Source organism: Pieris napi, chromosome 19 (assembly GCF_905475465.1).
Source record: "Pieris napi chromosome 19, ilPieNapi1.2, whole genome shotgun sequence".
NCBI classification, from domain to species: Eukaryota; Metazoa; Arthropoda; class Insecta; order Lepidoptera; family Pieridae; genus Pieris; species Pieris napi.
Window position 1 is genome coordinate 6,912,100 of NC_062252.1, and position 22,494 is coordinate 6,934,593.

General features: G+C 33.3%; 1 protein-coding gene across 1 annotated transcript in view; it reads left to right on the top strand.

The window, feature by feature from the left end:
* Positions 1–10,906: 10,906 nt before the first annotated feature.
* LOC125059269 (roundabout homolog 2-like) overlaps positions 10,907–22,494 on the top strand; it is a 59,669-nt gene continuing 48,081 nt past the window's right edge. Inside the window, exon 1 of the mRNA XM_047663634.1 lies at positions 10,907–11,037. The gene's annotated coding sequence lies outside the window, so the exon portion shown is untranslated. The remainder of the gene's footprint in view (positions 11,038–22,494) is intronic.

Sequence of the window (22,494 nt, forward strand, 5' to 3'; positions counted from 1 at the left end):
ACGAATATTTTGGTTGGGAATATAGAAAAGTGTTGTTTTTAGACTTTTTTACTCAATTTTTTTTAATTTTTCTCTCCGTAAGAACCATCCTCGTACTTCAAGGAATATTATAAAAAAAGAATCAGACAAATCGGTCAAGCCGTTTTCATGTTATGTCGTGACAACGGAAAACGGGTTTCATTTTTATATGTATATTATATTATATATATTTTCATTTTTATATATATAGGATAACAACTTTGAGATTAATTACACAAAATTTCAAATTACAAAGTCTCTCAATATTTTCATATCAATTGAAAAACTAAGAATATTAATATTTAGGATGTTTTTTTCAAGTTTTGTCTCCGCGACTGTTTAACGTTTTCAAAGTATAACAAAACGGGCATTATGCAAAAGTATTTACATCTCCAGCGAGGACATTATGTGCAACTGTGTACTTAGTTGCCGAGGCAAGAATAAATCTGAATAAATAAATAGCACGTGTATAAGGCAGTTAAGTCCTGGCCGCTTTTGAGAAATAATGTCTTGAATATTATTACAAAAATAGGTACCGAAATAAACATATTTGGAAACAGTTACAATGAGGAGTTTTGAATGTAACGCCTAATCACAGCTTATTTAAATAATAATATAATAATTTTATTAATCAGACAAATACAGTCCATTGATTGATTAGTGAGTTAGTAACAATAGTTTCTTAAGATCTATGTTAGTAGAATTAGTAAAAATAAGAAAAAAGTAAATAAACAAAAACTATTAGGTACAAAGCCCTGCGGAGATGTCGGAGCAGTGTCGTAAATAGGGGCACTCCATTCTCTCGACTATCATCCGTAAGATGTTGCTGGAGCTGCCCCGCACCCGGCGCACCAAAGACGCGCACCGCTTTCGCATAGTGGCGAAAAAGCAATCTACCCGCGCCTCTGCAAACTTTCCTGATGCGCTGCAGAAGCGAGGCAACCCCAGCAACACCCTAAATGCGATATATGAATAAATACGAGTTCTAAAACCTAACTAACTCTACAGTGACCTAAGTTAAATGTTTTCAAGAGTCCTTTGCGTGATGGTGAGTACGCGAGTGGAATCGCATCTGCTTCCGGGGCCTCTAGCTCTAGCTGCTAAGGAGGTGTCGAGTTTGAATTATCAAAAACATTCGAAACACCTAGTCGGCCTTTCAAACACATTACAGAGGTAGTGTGTGTAGTGTTGTGAGGACTCAGTATCCGCACTTAATTTCTGGCTAATTAAGCAAGCCTGACTGATTCCTCTGCACTGAAACAGCTTCTGCCCAAGGGACCGTATGTAAGTAAGTATTTGATTTCATCTTTGAGTTATATATAGAGGTAGAGTACATTAGTATTTTCCAGATCAGAGGGCTAGGATGGATGACGATCATTTATAGAAACTGTATTTATAAATACTTATATATATTACTAGATAATATAACTATCAGAGACTGAGAAAAAACTTAATTCGAACCAGTGCTTACTAAGATTAGAACGTTCAACTAAACACAAACGTTGTAGTTTATGTGTGTTTACTTAAAACAAGTTTATGAGCAACACTACAAAATGGTTTAAGATTAATACTAACATTCTTTCTTATCACATAATTCAATGTACAGTACAGCTTGACCTATTTTTGCAAAGCCAGGGTCAGACCGCACTGTAATGTTGAGAAACCACTACCACTCTCACATTTATCAACGACAACAGACAAAAAAATGACTGAAATATAGACTTCACCGAGCAAGAAGGTAAGATTCAATGAAGCAAAACATGCAGGCAGCATATTCGCGTGTCTGCCGACTCTACATGGAATTTCAGACTCAAATTGTATTTCATGACGACGTTGCATCTTTTTTGCTTCACATATTTCATAACCACAAAAGATATAAAGGTGAATATGCATTATTATTTCTATTTGAGGTATTTGTTAAGAACGAGGTCTTAAATTTGTGGATTAAATTTATTGCGACTACAGGTCCTTCGTCGATGTCATAGATATTTATTAATGTAACTGGAATTAAGTTATCGAGAATATAACCTGAGACATCCGGGTTATGTGTTAACCAACTATGTAGGTGACAACACACTATATATACGTATATAAAATTCTCGTGTCACAATGTTCGTTCCCATACTCCTCCGAAACAGCTCGACCGATTCTTATGAAATTTTTCATGCATATGATGCATATGATGCAGTATGAGAATCGTCTACTATCTATATTTCAAACCCCTAAGTGTAAAGGGGTGTCCACCCCAAAATTTTTAGATTTTTATTTTTTATATTTTTTTATGATACAGCATACAAAAATACATACAACCCCTAATTTTCACTCGTCTACTCCTATTTTTATTATTGTAGATAGTTATTTTTATTGCACTAAAACAATGTTTCTTAGAAATATATATACATGACAAAACAATGTTTTTCGGGTCAGCTAGTTTTTATATAAAAGAGTACACTAGATATTCGTTTATTAAAATGTGCGCTTATAAATTAAATTTTTCCCAGCACAGAAAAGATAATACGCCTAGTATTAATTATAAATTCTGACCCCTCCTAATCTTTCCTTTCAAAAATTCCATAACTGTAATACTCCTTTCATGCCCTTTGTAGAGAAATAATTATGAACATAAATAACTTGAAAATTACAGCATTCATACAGCCTCTCAGCTAGACGTAATTTTCCGTTGAATTGAGACGGTTCGTGAATGCAGGCTGCAATTGCCCCGTTTAGCATAATACGGTGATACCATTAGACATAAAGACTGCGGAAACGAGAAAGCAAACAATGACGGAATCTACATTGCGAGACTATTGTTATGTGAAAGTGTTTTTACTTATTGATTCCTTCTTTCAAACTGTGCAAACTATATAAGCAACTTCCCATGGATCAAAGTACAGACAAATTGAAAAACACTTTTTTATCGGATTGAAGTTATGTTTAATTATAAATTTACAATTATTTTACATAATTTTAAATTTAACCGACATTTCGCGTGCGAAACTTTTTAGTCGATACCAACTCCAGGGAAATAATTACAAATAATACAACCTTTTCTACAGCTGTGATACTTTTTGACATTCAACACCTTTTGTCTTCAGTCACCGTGACCACGCACGCTGTAAATCACACGAAAACACACAACATCACGATTATAACTTTGTTCTAAACAAGTTTTAATTTTGTATTATTATTATTTTTTTTTTGTTTAATATGTATGAGTAAAATAATTTATTCTAACAGTACATTTATGGTATGGTAAAAGTATAGTAAATAGTAATATGTAATATTAGAATATTTTTACCATACCATCACCCAAGCGCAGAGGCTTGCCGAAACAGAAGAGAGTGAAGGAAGTTCTGCGGCGCTGCTATCACAACCTTCGGAAATGAAGTGTGCGACTGGAAAAGAAGATATTTTTACCATTGATATTTACATAATTACTTCTTACCAGGAGAAAGTATTAAAATTTTCGACATTATATTGTTTTATTCGATTTATCACCCTCTAGCTTTCCACAAAACAAATACAAAACACAGATACCAAATTACCGACGTTGTCTTCCCAACTTATTATTCGCTCTAAATAGAGGGTGATTCAAACACACCACTTAGACACCAAACAAGGGTGTATTAAGTGTGAGTTAAAATTTAAATTGATTCCGCCCTCCCTTTGGCGAAAATTCAAATAGTGCAAGCGGGCAACGGTGAATTTCTTTTTCTGCAAATTGGACGCCTCGAGCCGTTTAGTCACTAAACAACGGGAAAGTTGTATCTGTATGATCGTACAAACACATACGCACTATGATTACACGCTTCATTTGTAAGGGAGGGGTTGGTGGACCAAATCTTACCAAGCTTTGTACCGTTTTAAAATATATGTATGGGTTATACATGTGTTGCACATTCTTATTTTGAAAAATAGACGTACATGTAGGAACTAAATGCGTCTTTGAAGTTGTTAAGAGCATTGTTTAGATATAACATATGTGTCTACTTACACTATGAGCGTTGCTAGGCAACACATTCTTTTGTTTTCTTTGGTATACAAGATTGTGTAATACCTACATAGTTTTAAAATTGGAACTACTTTCGTTCTTCTCTTATTGTATCTTTATATAACTTAATTGTTTTTAAAAAGTTTTATTATTTTAGATAGGTAGGTACACATAATTCTTCTGGGAGCTTTGGGCGCAATCAACAGGCATTGCAAATAACATTTATAGCGACAGGATTTTATTTTTATTTATTATTACATTTCTATTAGATTTTTTAACCCTTTTTTGATTGTTTGGTAGTCATCATTATAGAACTTGATTTATAAAATCTGCACTAACGTATAGTTTTTTCATAGTACTGTGGTAACTATGCAAAAACAATTTAGTTTAATATTCTTTATCTATAACTTGAGCAAAGTATTTACAACTACTACCACATACAGCCTACAAATTGTTATGAAATATAATAAATACGTATAGGATTACGTCGCTTTCATACATTCAATTCAAAATTATGTACTTTAAGAAAGACAAGATCTAATTAGACATTCGAAATTCAAAATTTCGTCTCAGATCGTTTACCCAGGCCCGGGAAGTCGGTGAAGGCAACTGAGCGGTAATATTATGTAAATTTTCTCGATTTAAAGTATGAAACGCGTTTTACTTCTTTTTCTCCGAGTTTCGGGTGGAACCGTAAAAGCTTTTTCATTCGTCTCGCTTACAAAGTTAACAAAAGGCGCGACGCGACTTCTTTCCAGGCAAAATACTTAATTGACTGATTTTTTGTTCTTATAAATTTCTTTAGCTGTATCTTTGTGACGCTTTAGTTATTGTTTAGATCGGAAATGAAAACTAAAACCGTTTTTAGCTTACAGTGTAATAATTAAAAACGTAAAACGCGTGGCGCTACAACCTTTAGGACTCAGATTTCTGAATATGTTTTTGGTAAGTTAGAGTGTACTCCTCCGTAAAAGGCCGGCGACGCACTCTCTAAAATTGGGTGTCCATGAGCTGCGATGACTGCCCTTTATGGGCGTCCCGTAGGCTCGTTTGCCTCTATTATATTTTTTTTAAAAATGTGATCGTTCTCGTTATCGTTCTATGCCTGAAACACGCCGTCGACTTTTTGGCTCTCAGGTATTCCTCAAGATCTTTTCCTCTACCGTACAAACGAGTATTTAATGCACACATAGAAAGAGAGTCCAATGGTGCACATCTGGGAATCGAATGGTGGTAGTCATCAGGGATGACAAAATAATCTTAGTTTTTATAATCGACTTTTACAATGTGAAATAATCAAACATTGTTCTGCGTTCAAAAGTCAATAAAATGTGAGTGACATGTATCTCTCTAGTAACACGACGTTACCGACGAATACTACGTAGAATATTGTGTAGGGATATAAAAGATTTATAAGAAATCTATCTTTCTAACTAGCATAGGGACATGCTAGCATACTGCCAAAGAGCCATGGAAAGAAGCATTCCGAGAATAAGAAAATTTTGACGAGCAAAGAAACACAGACAATAGCTAGAAAAGGGGTGACAGATATTCTTACTAAGATGACCAAATGAAATGGAGATGCACGGGTCATATGCTACGGATGAAAAAAGGAAGAAGAGGCCGACAACGCAAAAGATGGGACGCACTCAAATTAACAGCAGGCTACAACTCGAGAAGAGCCGCAATTGATAGAGAACAGTGGAAAGTTTTAGAGGAGGCCTTTGCCAAGAGGCACACCGAACTGATATAGGTACTGTAGTGAAAATATATCAAATATCACAGATCACAGAGTTTCAGAATATAAAGGCTAAAAATTATTATTATTACTATTTACAAATCTACAAGTATGATATAAACATTAACAACATGGTTTTAGTAAAAAGTATCGTCTCCCTACAAAAAGGTCTCAAGCCTCAAGCATCTGCCCAAATCAATCTTAAATATTGAATTTGCCTCGTAATCTGCAGGAAAGTTGGACGGAAAACGAATCTCTATTACATTTTAACACAATTTGTTTCGAGTTTGCACCTTTCCACGTTATGTGGGGAATCTTTGAAAATGGAACATTCTTAATTTTGTCACTTAGTCTGTACTTAAACACGATTGCCTTATTGCGTTCATTCACGTTTGACACATGACATCTTTACATTGGACCCGAAGGAGGAAGCTTTTAATTCGACACGTATGTTTATAATATAATTAAGAGCAAAGCTACTATCATTATTATTAATTATTTAGTTAATAATATAATATAATATAATATAATATAATATAATATAATATAATATAATATAATATAATATAATATAATATAATATAATATAATATAATATAATATAATATAATATAATATAATATAATATAATATAATATAATATAATATAATATAATATAATATAATATAATATAATATAATATAATATAATATAATATAATATAATATAATAATCAATCTGGAACTGTTAAGGAAAAGCAACTTATGTATGGCCATTAATGTTTACAATAATTTACCAAAAGAATTAAAAGAACTTCCGACTAGAGTCTTTAAAAATCGACTTGGTGTATTATTTTTGGAAAAATGTATTATTCAATGAATGATTATTTGCGTGGGACACTGTAGTTGATATAAATTTAATAACGTATGATATGTACTATACAAATAATACAAGAACCGACCAATTCATATGACTAATAATGTAAAATGTAAAATTCCTTTAAAGACAAATTTGCGCGCCATTGTGTGTGGCAGAATATGTGAACTTACGATTGTAGCACCTTACACATTTTTGTACCATGCTCTTGCAATAAATTATTATTATTATAAAAGTTTGTATTTTATTCCGTAAGTAAATATTTATTTAAATTATATATCATGTTTACGCGACATATAATTACCAGATTTTGGAAAGGAAATGCCAGCTTAATTTATTATTGACAGCGATATTTTCCGATTTTACAACATTAATCCGAATTTTTAACGGTCTGCACGCTTTTCAGGCTCTGCCAGTCCGCGATGGGATTACGACTACGTCAATGGATGTTCGCGCAAACTTTCCGGTTAAGCCTTTTCACAATCCTCTTAAAGTGCACCTTGTAAATTAATTATTAATTTGAAATTGGAATACTTCCAAAGTGTGATGTTTCGAAAAAAGAATTCGGGTGAAACGGTCTTTTACCAGAGTTAGGTCTTTTGAAATATTTACGGCTAGTTATGTCATATCATTTTGAATATGGAATGCTTTTAAATATTCGAACCTCTGCAATTTTTATGAATAAATATAAAACCTCATTGTTTATATTCCTAGCCAGTTACAATTCAGTTATTGATATTTACCTATCACCGGACTATTTTATTATTTTAAAATTCGAATGAAAACTAAATATAACATTAAAACTGTTGAATTGAAGTTGCTAAAGGTAAGAAATTATATAAAGTTAGTTCTCTTTAGAAATCCTAAAGGATATTAATTCTAGTACAATTTGGAAAATGGATAAAATGACTTCGAGACATACATGAAGTATGAAACTGTCAGGGCCACAGTATGGCGGTAAATGGATTGGTTGTCACGAGTATACGATTTCGAAGTTCGAAAAATATTTCTATCAATGTTAAGAATTAAATAAATTTTACGTTAATATACTTTAAAGAAAACATTTCTTATCTTATCTTTAACATTTTTGTTTTTAATATATTTTCGAAAAATCATAAAGTAAGGCTTCTTAGGGCTAAAATCCGGAATGAATATTATTCTATGTAAGCAATTAACACTTGTTCAGTCTGGATAACCAGTGACTAAGACCCAAAAATCAACCACGAGTGTCAGAAGGCTTTCTTGAGAATGGAACAGATGCTATTTAAGAAGTATGTAACGCATTTATAATTACGATAAAAATATATAATAAGTTGCGATTATTCTTGGAATATTTTAATAGTTACCAACAATGATAAACAGTAGTGGTGGCCTAGTAGCTTGGTGGTGATATTAACCCTAGGATTTAGGTTCGAATACCGGCTGTAACACTTACTCTTACAGTCAAGGAAGACTTCGTGAGAAAACCGGCCTTAGACCCAAAAAGCAGATGGTATGTATTGATCACCTACTTTCCAATTAGAAAAAAATATTACAAAACAGATATAGAAATCTAAGGTCAAGACCAAAGGTTGTAAGAGATAAAAACAAAGAGATATTTTACGTCTTCCACATAATTTATTTAAGATGAGACATTAAATAGCGTCAATAAAGCTCTTTACGCCATTTTAACCATAGCTATCACATAATTTCCTCGTTACTACGAACCGCAACGTTATTACAATCGAAAGGGGTGAATATTTACGGGTTTGAAAATATATTTTTTTATTTGTTTTAATTATAGAAAGTATCAGCGACCTCCATAGGTCACTTGTATTGAATAATTTGTTTAGTTTTAAGGTGACAATTTTTTTTGTGAAGTATATGACCAAAGTCGCGTTAATATAAGTTGGAAGAAGTCTTATTAAAGTTCAGTACTGAAAGCTAGACCAAGACGAGACGATGCTAAAAGATAACATATGATATGATTACATTTTTTATAGAACATCGGGTTAAGATACGGGTGGAATTTCGTATTCTGCCTCGACGTCTGTTGATGAAACTCAGCTACAGGTATTAATTCAAACAACTCCTCTTAACACTCTCTATGGTAATCCTGTAGAAGATGCAACTTCAAGGGATCAAGCCGCTGGGACTGTTCGGGGACTGATTATAGTTGTAACTGTGAAGTCACATGCTCCTGAAATATAATTTTCACTAATTAACAATCGTGAGTTATTTATTTATACATTCTAAAATAATGCCTATGCCTAAAAATACAAGAAAATATGACATCACAAATTTAATACACATATAGATCAATTATATTAGAACATAAGAAATCTATCAAAGAAAAAATTAAACAAACAACCACAAAATAAAAATAAAATAAAACAAAAAATAATAATAAAAACTAGAAAATTAATAATAACTAAAACTAAAAAGTTACAATAACAGTAATAAACGAAATGAAAACTTAAACCACATTAAGAGCCCGCAAAACAAAGTTACGGTCAGTTGGTAGACTGTTGTAAAACACATCAATATTTTTATCAATTATATTCATATCTTAATATAAATAAATTACGTGTCACGTTGTTTGTCCGCTATGGTCTCCTAAACTACTTAACCGATTTCAATCAAATTTGCACACCGTGTGCAGTTTGACCCAACTTAAAAGATAGGATAGCAATTCAATTTATACCTGCAATATTATTTTATTGCAAAATATTTGTTAATTATTTGATAGTCACAATTCTAACAGATGGCGCTGTGTTGAACGTACAAACAAAAAGCATAGTGGTCCCCATGACTGGTGTTCTCCTACCGCTTCCCTTGAATAGTTTAATACTATGTAATATAAGAAAAACCTTAGCCACAGCAACGCTTGGCCGGTCTGCTAGTTATATTATAAAGCAAAAGAAACAATAATTATCTACAAAAATATCGCAAAATGTTAACACAAAACAACCGAAAAAATATTTCATTACGCAAAGGAAAACACAGTTAATTCCCCGAAAAAAGGGAAACGTTACTTTCGTTCCCATTAAAAGCAAGAGATAAGCCCCGTTGTGCTGTCAACTCATACATCGTTAATTCTGGTAGAACCTCAACTTTTTATTGTACGCAATTCCTATTGCTATATATTAAGTGGCCGTGTGACGGCACATTTATCTTTCTGTGAGAACTCTTACAGATAATTAACCAAGAAGGGCTCTTATCATATTGGTCTGAATTAAAAGAGTGATAATTCAATTGCCCGTTCTTTATTGGTTAGATAGTAACTTTATTGTCTATTTTGAAATACTTTTCTCCTGTTGAAAAAAGATAATACAAATACGCTTAACAAACGATTGTACTAGTTTCAGATATTAGTTTGTATGCGTATTAATATATATTGTAACTGAGAGCTTGTAACTTTTTGCTACTATGTATGTTATATGCAAAAAGGTCGAGTGTATTTTCTATATGTACATTTTATATAGTTGATGAAATAGTGAGATTGCTTTTAGATCGTTTATTTTCATCGAAAATGTAAAAAACTAATTCCAACCAAACAGTAGCAGAGTGTTTGAAATAAAATTACTTTTGCAATTCGTCTTCTATCGATGTCAAATTATGACAGCTTACAGATTAATTCAGTATAAACTATTTTATTTATTTATTAATAAATTTACAGCTAACATATATAATATTATAAAACAAAACACTTAGACAATATATAACAAAGTCAAAACAGATTACATAAATAAACAATATATATGTCACAGAAAACATATGTAAAGTACATTAATAGACAAAAAGAAAGAAAATAAAAGAAAATTGATATTTATCATTGAACAAATGACAAATAATACTTAATAATTCAAAGTTGAATTTTTTTACAATATTGAGTTAACCTTCAGTTGTGAACATTTAACCTATCTTTATTAAAATTATTTAAATCGTGAAGGAGATATCCTTGTGATTATTAGGTATATAGGTGACATAATGAGGACACGGCTATATTGGATCGTTTTCTAAGGATTCTGTTTTCCTTCTGTACCTATTTTAAATGCATTGCAATGTGTTTTAGTTGCAAAGATCATTTTTAACTTAATATAATTTTTATTTCATTATCGTATCACTATTCATTTGCAATACTTTAAATTGCATTCAAATAATCAAATTTTTAGCACTTAAAATGTATGAAAATCCTTCAGCTTGTGAAGCTACCTTTCGTTATTGCAAGAGCACCCTTGCTGTATGTGCTTAAGGTATGCGCGCGCTGAAAGCTTCAGGTTCTGAGCTGCTTGCCCTCCCCTCAGTAACGGTTTCACAGGCGTGGAGGCCACACGCATTTGGGTGGGCGACTTTCCGCCCACGGCAATTTGTTCGCGACAGACTTGTAATGTTGGCCTGAAAATTGTGTGTGTTGTGTTAGAGTTGTATATGGACTATTGATGGATTTGTGAGGTAGGTTTTATATTTTTTTAAATATACTAAGGTTTTGTAAATAAATTACATAATTTTTTGGAAATTAAGTTATTGAAAATTTTCTGATAATAGCTTAAGTTTTACTTACATCATAACTTTTAAAACGAGATTCGGACCTTAATTATAATTAATAATTTCCTTTTATTGACAAAGATCAATCAAATTAACAAAAGGTTCTATTGAGCTATAACAAACCAACCATTCATTAATATCCTGATTGATTCATCAAAGCAAATCCTTAATCCGATTTGCCAGCTGATGTATTTTATGTCCATCCACTAAAACTTTCATAAGCGTCATTACTTAACAAATAAAGGGTAGTAATTATTAAAGATAATACAAACTTTTATTAGTATAGTTCAAAGTACTTACGCGATAGAAGACGCGATGTACTGTGACAGCCAAGATCAAAACCTGTTTTTGTCCAAGCACTTGTATCAACAAAACTAAAAAACTCCAACAATACAGATGTCAAAAAGTCATTTACATCTATTGTTATCATTTTTCCCGGTGAACTATACTCCACCAACATCAAATGCCAGTAAAAATATACTTTATGCGAAACTGGACTTTATGGACCTTAAAATTACATTCAAGGTTTATGTAGGAAGATATTGGTGTTAAGATACAAAGAAACATCGATAAAACAGATAGCAGTAAGGCACAAAAGAGTGTAACAAAAGGGTATTATTCCAGATAAACGCGGTGTGTTTGTCTCGTCGTAAAAATATAAGACACGTCCGGTATTAAGGCTGTACGCTTATTTTTATTTAATTTGGTTTTATTTTGTTTTCTTTTGTATGTACACTAGCTAGTCTATGATTTTCATATAAATATAACTGTATTTTTAATATTTCTTTGAACAAATAAATCGGAGAAAATAAATTATCAATAAGTATTTAGTAGACCTATAATAGTATCTTATTAGGATTAAAATAATTATATACAAATTTTTAATTTTTATTTTTTAATACTAAGAGTAACCTTAACTCCATTTTACCCTGGAAAAAATTACGATATGATCAAATACGGTATTATAAAAAATTTGGTTCACAATTATATATTATAGTATGAAATTCTATATAATACTAGTTGACCCGGCAAATGTTAGCCGGGTCAGCTAGTTCATTATATCTTATCGTTAAAGAAGCATTCGTAAGAGACGTTTTCAATCGACCGTTTTCTCTCCGACTTACTTTGGCTTTCTATTATTACCACAATAATTTTCAAAATCGGTTTAGTGCATTCAGAGATTACCTTCGACCTTGCAAACTTTACCTTGTATGATATTTAAAGAGTACCTACCGAGAGTTTTTTACGCCGGCTTTTTCTCTCGGCCTACACCCTGTCTTCTTTGCCGATGAGTAGGTATGCCTACAAATTCATATTTAATGACGTGGAATAAGTGATACATGTATCTTATGTTCCATAATAAACATATTTTATTTTTTATTTTATTTTATTAAAATAGATAAAAAATATTATGCCACTACCCATGCCTATAACCACAGATATCTGTTTTCTTTATTGTCTCTTTAGCCAGTGCCTGAAACATGCCGATTTAGAGTCTAACACACGCCGCTTTGCTCACGATGCTAATACTCTATTTGTGCACATCCGGGGTTAGAACGTACGACTCATGGTTTAGAGTCACAGTCCTTAGAGGTAGAATGATAATACAGCAAAGTCCATAAGATAAGAAGAAGAATTTAAAGAACTTAAAAATAATATTAATATCCTATTGAATTAAATATGAAGTAAATCTCTGCAATTTATATAGTGTTATCAAACGTCGCATCGCAGTATCTATTACGAAATTGCCATTTGATAAATCGCCAAACATTATTATGGGCGGCAAAAGAAATGGACGTACTCAACTTCAAACGAAACCTCTTTAAGGAAGTCATTCGAATATCAACTTTACCCCACCTAAATAGCTTACATTTATGAATGGTATGAGGAGATTGTGTATTTTTAGCAAAATAAGTATTACTTTTATGAAGGATCATAATGGAACGTAGAGTAAATGAATGTTATCGTTAGTAAATGAACCATTCGGCTTAGGTCTCTACTCGTATTACTCATATTAATATTCCCGCGTCACTGCATTGTTGCGATACAAAACACAAAAAAACTGTTACTGTTGTATAAATTACGTGTCACGTTGTTTGTCCGCTATGGACTCCTAAACTACCGAACCGATATCAATCAAATTTGCACACCGTGTGTAGTTTGATCCAACTTAAAAGATAGGATAGCTTACATCTCAATTTATACCCGCAATGTAATTTTATTGCAAATTATTTGTTTATTATTCGAGACAATTCTAACAGATGGCGCTGTGTTGAAAGTACCACATAAGTTTAGTTTCACATAAGCTACAATTTAATGGCATAGCCACCAAAAAAGCATGGTGATCGCCATGACTGTTGTTTTCCTGCCGTTTCTTTTGAATAGTCTACTACTATGTAGATAATATAACAAAAACCTTAGCCACAGCAACGCTTGGCCGAGTCTGCTAGTAATATATATATTAGGTCCTTACATATGAAATTGGCGTTTTGTATGGCAGGAACAAAAAGTCGAATATTTTTAAATATAATATATTTAATTAATCAAAGTATGAACCATTGTTTTCTATGCACTTTTGCCATCTCATAGGTAGTTCATTGATCCCTTTACTAAAAAAACCAGTCGGACGGGAATCAATAAAATCTGTGAAGGCGATTTGGACTGCCCCATCATAGTTAAATTTTTTCCCTTGCAAGAAGTTGTCCAAATTTCGAAAAAAATGGTAATCTGTTGGAGCAAGGTCCGGGGAGTACGGAGGATGTCTTAGATATTCCAATTGAAGCTCTTCTAATTTGCTAGCCGTCTGTTGTGCAGTGTGTGGTCTAGCGTTGTCGTGAAGTAGCAGTGGCGTGGAGCGATTGACCAGCCTAGGTTGTTTAGCCGCTAGCTTTTCCATCATGGTTTGCAATTGCTGACAATAGACATCAGCCGTAATAGTCTGGCCAGATTTGAGAAAACTGCAATGAACAATACCGGCACTAGTCCACCAAACGCTTACAAGTAACTTTTTTGGGGTTAATTTTCGCTTGGAGCAGGATTTGGCTGGCTGGCCAGGATCCAACCATTGCGCTGAGCGCTTCCGATTATCGTAAAGAATCCATTTTTCACCACAGGTAATGATTCGGTTTAAAATACCTTCATTATTGTGCCGGTTCAGTAATGTAACGCAGCAGTCGACGCGCGTTTGCCGGTTTGCTTCAGTCAATTCGTGAGGTACCCATCTTTCAAGCTTTTTAATCTTCCCAATTTGCTTCAAGTGAATTAAAACAGTTTTATCACTAACACCGCAGCCTGCAGCTAACTCGGACGTAGTTTGCGATGGATCCGCTTCCACAATAGCCTTCAATACTTCATTATCAACTTGGGTCTCAGGCCGTCCACGGGTCTTGTTCTGCAGGTCGAAATTTCCAGAACGAAAACGTTGGAACCAAAAACGAACTGTGTTTTCTTTTGCAACATGACCGCCATACACATCATTCACCCTCGAGTCGTTTCCGCAGCACTAGTGCCACGGCGGAACTCGTACTCGTAAATAATGCGATACTTTAAGTTTTCCATTTTGTAAAATGAGTGACGCAAACAGAAAAAAACAGAAGAAAAAAACAAATGAATGACGGTCATCGAAGCACAAATACATGAGTAAATAGCTGTACAACTTTTAATTTGGAATTCTTAACCAAAGAGGAGATATTTGAGGTCAAAGTGGCCAAAACGTAAAACGCCAATTTCATATGTAAGGACCTAATATTTAGGCTCACATAGAAAGAAAGAAAGAAAAAACTTTATTATACACAATATACAGGTTATTTAGGTTAAGTAAATTGCACTTGCACCTTATACATATCAATTATATATTACGCAGAACACTAGGTTCCTCCTAGAATGAGAAATCGGAGAACGCTGAATTCTCCTCTACTTTTAAAGAACATGGAGCAAAAAAGCAGGAGGCTCATCTGAAGTTTGAAGACAGTGTCATGGACACTCTCAATAGCAGAAATTGTACGACCCTTAGTTGAATTGGTTCGGAAAAACTTCACTGGTAGCTGGTTCCACACAGTGGTGGTGCGCGGCAACTGTCTTAAATAACGATCAGGAATGATGGACATCGTGGTGATGCAAACTACATCAATACTCTATCTTCTGTCCTTATTAGTGAACAATCCTTCGTTCTTTTTGAGACAAAATCTGCTCCATCGCAGGTACCGCAAATATAAAAGTATAGTTTGTCAGTCAAGAGGATTTTATTAGTTTTGATTTTAAGTAGAATTTTAAAATGACGTACAGTGATATATAGATTTTGGTGTATAATTCTACCATACTACATTAATAGCATGTACATTAGTAGTAAAATAGCAATGTCGTTGATTTTATATGTAAAATTAAATTAATTCAACCTTTACTAGGCGTGATAAAAATGCATTAAAGCTTATATTATTACAATGGCCTTTGTAACGGAAGAAAAGAAAATTGTCCCGCATACCAGATTTGCACGAACTCACGGAAATCTTTCTGTTAAACGCAAACACGCCCGTTTTACAACTAGCTGACATCCACGACTCGTTTGACTAATGAAGTCAAAACTAATTGTAATAAATACAATAAAAAATTTAGGTTTAATGATTATTGAAGCTTTGTTTGCGCCAAGCAAATGTGATATGGAAGCAATGAAAATTTTAATTATTAAACAATTAATAACTATTAAACATTGAAACTTATTTTAAACAGTTTAGTATATTATTACAAGAAGCCGTCATGACATAGTAAGGTGGTTCAGTCGTAGCGTATTTATTTATTTACACTTTCTTACCTTAAACAAAAACATACATATAAAAAAGCAAGTTACATAAGTTCTTAAGAGTAAGCAACGGGCGTAATGTTATTTTCAACACAAAATTATTTTATTTAATCAAATTAGCTGTTACTGAGGTTAGCCCGATTAACAAAATCTTTATATATATAATTCTTCTGTGAGTGTGTATGTTCTTCTCTCAAACGACTGGACCGATTTTGATGAAATTTTTTGTGTGTGTTCAAGGGAATGGTTTAGATTCACAAATCAGCCCGCCAGATGGCGCTGCAGTCGGTACTTTCATACTTTGCTTTACTAATTGTTTGAAATATCATGCAGGACAACGTCTGTCGGGTCCACTAGTATACAATAATTTCTCGAAATCGTAGATGTGAATCATCGGTTGAATAAATGCTATGTCGATGTTGACTGTTTCTAACTTTATCTTCAAAAGTTAGAGACAGGGGACTGGTCAAATAGAAGTGGACTAATTAATAAGGGTCTGCGGTTGTTTGTGGGACTCCAATTTGATTAAAAGGAATGTACTAACTAGAAATTAGTTTATTGACTTAAATATGAAGTAAATAAAGCTTGAAACAAGCTTTTTACCAAAAACGTATATTAAATGAACTGACGGTTTACTACTGTAAACACTAGCTGACCCGGCAAACGTTGTTTTGCCATGTATATTATTTCTAGGAAACATTCTTTTAGTTCCATAAAAATAACTAACTACTGTAATAAAAAATAAGGGTTGATCGTAGAGGGGTGAAAATTAAGGGTTGTATGTATTTTTGTATGATGATCATAAAAATATAAAACCTAAAAAATTGTCATAAAAATAAAAAACAATTTGGAGTGGAGTACCCTTAACATTTAGGGGGTTGAAATATAGATGTTGTCCGATTCGCAGACCTTAACAGTCGCAGAACACAAAATTTCACAAAAATCGGTTGATCCATTTCGGAGGAGTTTAATTACAAACACCGTTACACGAGAATTTTATATTTTAGATTAATGGGCGTATTGGGGTAATATACGGCGATTTATAAGCAAAACGTTTTCTAGTATAAAAATACTTTTTTAATTATGTTATAGTTATGTAATATTTTATTTACATATTTTATTTTATTTTTTTTGTACTATCATCAATAGTTTTCGTATGCGATGAAAGATATTTTATAGGCATTTTTTTACACCTTGGGTAACATAATTTTAGTTTTAGTAGGGATCCTTATTTTTGTTTGCAATTAAAATATAAATCAGTGATAATGTGGCATTCAAATGGTGAGAGAATTTTTAAAATCGGCCAAGTACTTTTTGAGCCTCCTTACAAACATACTTACATACAAATCTTTCCTCTTTATAATATTACTATAGATAACTTAAGGCTTTAAGTGAGAATAAAGAATTACCAGTTACGTAACACATTCACGTCAGCGTTCGCATTGTCTATTAACCAGTGGCAGTAAATTATCAGCTGTTCCTTCTCCGTGAGCAACGATCGCGTGTTGTGGTGCCTGTGCATGCCACGCGATACCAAAATTTCCTCCTGAAGATTACCAACCGATTCCCATACACACGATATGATTTCTAATCTATGAAGGATGATAATGTAAATCCTGACAGACCAAATGTAGACCAAGGAGGCACTCGTATAAATTTTTAAAGTAAATGATTAGTCAGTATTACGCATATATTATACAGAAGAGCAAAATACAAATAAAATGTAAAAAAAACGACGGGTTGCACTCCGGAAGTGCCGGCAGAAGTGCAAACTTGAATATTAACGTTGTGCATTTTTGATATTTTGGAATGGTTAGGGAATAATTTTGCACGAATTGCTTTAATTATCAGTATAAAAGTACTATCATTTATGTCTTAGAATACAATATTTATTTATTGCCCTATCGTACACAAACATGACAATTTATATTACATTAAATACGCCGCGCCAGCTGTCTAATCTCCATCCGTCTTACGAATTTTCGATCAGGTCACGTGTCTTGACGCGAGTTTAAATTTTTTTTTACGCATTCCAAAAAAGTGTACAACGCCGCTAAAGAAGTTTTCACTTAAAAAAAATACTAAATTTTAGGTAAATATTACTTTTTTTAAATATATTTTTTCGTAAAGTTTCGTCGGTAATTGAAGGTAAAACATATACCAACTAAACGCAGATTGAGACTCACAATACCTAGGTGGGAATGAATACATCCATTTACCGTTTAAGATTATGTCTATATACACTAAAGAATAAAATGCGTGCGTAAAGCTATTAAAATCTCCTGACAGGTTTTATTCGAAAGAAATAGGAAAGAAATGCTTTTCCATTGCTTAGGGGGAAAGGGGCTAGTTTGTGAAAGTTTGCGGTGCGTGTTGGACATGCAGAGGGCGGTACGATGTGTTAATTCCAACTGTCATTGTATGAAAAATCATTTTGAGGGGCCCGAACAATAGTCTAGAGTTTTCGTTCATTATAAGTACCAGTAAACCAAGTATATTAAACAGTTTTTAGATTTAAAATATCTGTGAACTAACGTATAACCCGATAGGGTTGGGTTCAATTCTTGGTAAAACAATAACTGTTTCATGTTGGCAGCTACAGACGATTGACCCAATGGTGGCGGTATTTTCTTTCTGATATGATGCTTTACCGTACAACCAGTAGACATATACCTTCAGTAGTGCACCGCTTGGAGTCATACGGTCGACCTCAGCATGGAGAATTACTCACTTAACCCCTGTTCATTAATATCGGAGTGGTGGACTCAGTTTCTGCACTTAGGGCAAGTTTTTTGATCCGTAGTTAACTCAACTATTGGTTAAAAATCCTTACTATTAGTTAAATATTAGCAAAATGCGTTTTTTGATCCGTGGCAACTAATGGTAAAATATCTAACCATTAGTCAAAAAAGTTAACTATTCAGTATCGGAGGGTTAACAAGATGGCCGCTGGTAATTTCTAAAGTAACAGCAGTTTGTCACAGAAATCAAGCTGCGATACGTTTATTACTTTGATCTAGTGATGAATTTAAACGTAGTTAGATACTTTGATGTCTCATAATTCGTCCGTTGTGCGTAAATATCGGAGTGTCTGGCCACCTAAGATGCTGTAGATAATATAATTAGAGGTACCATAAACATTACAAAGCAAGTCTATACGCACAATCTCTTACGGTATATTCGATTGTCACGTATGTTAACCGGTAGGTGATAATTAGCAACACACAAAATGCATTAGAAAGGTCATGGAAACACCAGGGCGTCGGCAATTAGATTAGCTGGCGCGGAGCCCGTAAATTGTCCGGGGATGCCAACTTCGCCCTGATTCCTCTGTTTAGCGTAAGCGAGACAAATTTAGACTAAATTGTCCTAGAGTTGCGGTCAATTGTACGCTTCTATGTAAATTGTTGGCTGAATTGCGGAGTTTGATACGAATTAGCCTGGTTACAATGCTTAATTCAGTTTGCGAATGTATTTTCATAGGTAGGGGATAATTCACTTAAATGGAACTATTAACTAACAACCGTGAGTATGTCAGCTATGCTACTGGTCATACTCTCTCAATGGGTAGATGTATATTGTCTGCGAGTACCAACCTGAAAACATATGATTAATAATAATATTAAATCGTTTATTAGCAAAGAAAGTGATGCATAGATCGATTAATTATAAAAATCCGCACGCAAATAAGCATGCAAATGTCGTAATAATTTTTATAACGTCATTTAATAAGAACATTAACATAATGTTGTAATAATAAGTTGAGTTATTTATAATTGTTGTCAAACTTATGGTCTAAATATTCGCCCACGCCATCTATAAAGGCCTTTAAAGGCCTAAAAAACGCCCCTTGAAAGCGTTACACAGCAGTGATCTATTACTTCTAGAAAGATGATTAAATAGTTTGTGGTGCAAATACAGGCACACACAGCCGTGTTGGATCCCTCGAGATATACTGTTTTGAACAATTTTGGATGCTTTTTTACATTCATAACTGCTTCAAGAATATATAAACTTGGTACTTTCAAAATACCGAATTCGTAAAAAATGGTCTACAGTTTACAACAGGTCCAACGCTCACAATAGCCCTAATATTTTTTTTTGGTTTCATCAGCATACCTGGATAACCCAGATGTGCGATTAACACTACGCAATGGAGGCCTTAATACGAGATTAAATTTATATAAGACCTTATACAACCTTACTATGACCTAAAAAATAACATATAAGGCTATCAACAAAAAATATTCATTTTCTTTAAAGTATGCTATTCACAATAATAATTATCTACCCTATAAACTTCTAAAGTAAAATATACTTAAATACTCATATGAATAATAATTACCTAAGTAATATCACAGTTCTAAATTAAATAAGTAATTAATTATTCAGTCCCTAACCTGTAATAATTATGTCGTTGTAATAAGCAAATGTACTCGTAAATAACTTTAGTACATCCATTAGGTATGTAGGTATATAAAAGAATAACGCACCTTTACAAAAGAGAGGTATCTTTTGTAGTAGACAATTGCAAAACTAAGAGGTCTAAATCCCGCTGAGTTTCAACAATCGATTAGTTACACGTCGCGGTAAAAATATTATGTCATTCTATCTACAAAATGTCCAGTTCTCTAAAATAAAATGGTTTTACACCCGCTATAGTTCCGAGAGCGTGTCCGACAATGCACCAATGATTATGTTATAGTGGTTGTAAAGTTAACAATGTCCGAAAATTGCTATTGTCTACGGGGATATTAAAATTCTACACTTTAACAAGTTTAGGGTGTAAGCAAATATAAGCTTTGTAGCTTTAGCCCTATAGCAGAAAATAGCGTGACAAAGTTTCAACATCATGACAGTTCATTTGAATGGCGTTGTATCCGATTGGTGATTTATTTATCTTTTGTTTTTGGCTATTTAACTAGTGGTATCAATAGCTGACTCTGAGAAGGTCGTTACTCTTACATTGTGCTTCTAGTATTGTTCCCAATGACATCGTTAGTAGCAAAGCGGGTGGTCGCACATTGAAATTCAATTGACGACGTAATAAATCACGTAGGAAATCATTTTAGTAATTGTCTTGATTATTCCGTAGTCGGACTTTTTCAACTTTGATTTTATTGTTTTAGCTGCCACGTAGATATTGTGAAGGTGTGAAGGATGTTTCCATTTTTTCTGATAAATGTTTTTACGCTTCCAAAATCCCATTCATGTGTTTTTGATCGTGTATCATCCTTTGATATATTGCGTTTACAGATAACAAAGGAAATTGTTGTCCGTGTGTCAAAATATAGCCAGCAGCTTACATGCCATACTTGCCACCTACGTTATTTTAAATACGCTTTCTTTGTATTAAAAATATATTTCATAGACATACTTAGAAACATAACCAAGTATTGATTAAATATATGTTTTAACTTAGTTTTTAAGTTTCAAACACAAAACATGGTTTCATTTTATAACGTACTTTTTTTACCTTCAACTTTTATAGAAGAAATCCAAAAAACGTATTGTTACCTTAAGCATTGGGATATCCAAACATTCATTGCCCAAATATCTCAAAGCTAAAACCAAGCTTATTGTTGTCGTGGGACGTACGATTGGTGTCTATTGTAACATCAGTGTTACAATAAGTTGACCATCAGACACAATCTTTTGTTGCCAGCAGCTGAACATTTATAGCCGATATCCACCCAACTGGAATGAGGTATGACTTTTATAAAATACGGATCTATAATGTGGGGTTCAAGCTATATATTATGAACAGCGACAAAACAGCAAAGCTTGGTAGTAATAGTAGCAACTAACGCATCGTCATTTATCAATGATATTTTTTGTTGCACACCCAACGTCAATTCAATTTACGCCTTTCGATCTAATAAAAACTGATTTATTGCTATTCAAAGTAGAACGTAACACGGTGCCAGGGAACTTTAAAACCAAATTCGATGTTTCGTGTAAATAATGAGCGCAAAAATTGGTCAATTTATTGAGTTGTAGCCAAAAATTTCGCTCGCATTCCCCATTTTAATTCGACTAAACCTTGGTCCTTTCATTCAGCCAAATAACCTCTCAGCTTTAACGAAGCAAGCAATAAAGAGACAAGAATTAAAACGCACTAGAGTGCCCTCTAAAAGATTTCACGGGCATTCGGCATTAACACTAGTACGATAATGAGGTAGACGGACTTTGGAGAGTATCCAGGGTATCCACTAAACATTCCGGGAATGAAGCCAAAATGGGTGGGGATATAAAACTATTACTTATCGTTGTTGGCTTAAGTGAAATGTTTTGGGGTCGCTGTTATATAAATGAGAAAGCTTCTTACGCTTACACTTGAAAGCATTGTATTAAAAGGGTTTTTTCTTGGCATTAGATAACATGTTGTTCTTTTTGAAGTTATACTTCTTTAGGCGCGTTATGAAAAATTGATGAGAGTGAAATTTTACGGTGCGCACCGTGACACAAAATTAACAGAATGAAGTTGCCCACGGAAGATTCTTCGGCATTGGACAAGATTTTAAAACAGCAGTCGAATAATAATAGAATTTATGTTACACATAATGTAA